Below are 1,283 nucleotides of genomic sequence, written 5' to 3'. Positions count from 1 at the left end.
GTGTTGGAATAAAGTTGCGTGTGTTTGAATACAGTGTGTAATCGATTCGATTCGGATGTGCGTCTCAACAGTGGCGACGAGGATAAAGTAAGCTACCAAGAACTTGCTAACATGGCCACGAGCATTCTCAACTTAGGGCAGATCGAGGCATTCGACACGGAAGGTGCGCCGGCCAGTCTTGCTCAGAGATGGGAAAAATGGCGGCAACGCTTCATGCTGTACCTTGCTGCTACTGGCGTTACGAAGCCTGCCCAAAAGAGGGCGCTGTTGCTTCACTGTGCAGGGCCAACCTGCATTGACATTTTTGAGACATTGCCAAATACTGGGACTGATAGTGACTTTCAGCCAGCCTTGGAGGCACTCAATACGTACTTTGAGGGCAAGAAGAATGTGACATTCGAATGCCATGCCAAGGAGAAGGAGAGGCCATGTGTGCCTATGTCAGTAGGGTGAGGAAATTTTCGAAAACCTGTGAGTATGGGGCGCTTCAGGATGATATGATCCCCGATCAGGTGATCAATAAGTGCACGTCGAATAAGTTCCGCCGTAGATTTCTTCGTGAACAGAACTTGACTCTTGATAAACTCTGTGAACTCGCGAGTGCCATGGAGGCAGTGGAGGACCAGGCCACGAAGATCAAAGGATCGGAGTCTACGTCGTGCTGCCGGTAGAGGTCGTGGTAATCGTCAACAAGGACAGAACTGTTATCGGTGTGGTTATACCGGACATATCGCGAAAGAGTGTAAAGTAGCAGAGGGAAAGAAGTGCAACAAGTGCGGCGGAGTCGGACATTTTGCCAAGGTGTGCCGAACAAAAAAGGACGCTTCAGGTGGGAAAGCCGGATGGCGTAAAGGAAAACGCGAGAAAGTCCAGACTGTGAGTGGAACACAGGGAGCTAGTGTAAGAAGGGACAGTAGCTCATCGTCTGACGACGACATTTTCACAATTGGTACCGAAAAAGGGGGAATCCCAGATGGACATGTGAAAGTTCGAATAGGGCAAACGTCAGTGGACATGCTGATAGACTCTGGTGCTAGTTGTAACATTGTTAACTGGCAGATTTGGAATTCAGTTAAGGGCGGCCTGAACGCGAAACTGAGATACACTAGTAAGAAGCTGTACGCATATCAGTCTGATGAACCATTAGAGATCAAGGGAGTGTTCGCAGCAGACATCTGTCTCGCAGACGGCAAGGTGTCAAAGCACGCTGAGTTTGTTGTGCTCAACGGAAAAGGGTGTGCGTTACTGGGACGTGACACCGCGATTAAACTCGGGGTTCTGTG

Source organism: Priapulus caudatus, unplaced genomic scaffold (assembly GCF_000485595.1).
Source record: "Priapulus caudatus unplaced genomic scaffold, Priapulus_caudatus-5.0.1 Scaffold1576, whole genome shotgun sequence".
In the NCBI taxonomy this organism is placed as follows: Eukaryota; Metazoa; Priapulida; class Priapulimorpha; order Priapulimorphida; family Priapulidae; genus Priapulus; species Priapulus caudatus.
The sequence above is the reverse complement of the archived record's forward strand: the minus strand, read 5'-3'. Positions refer to the sequence as shown.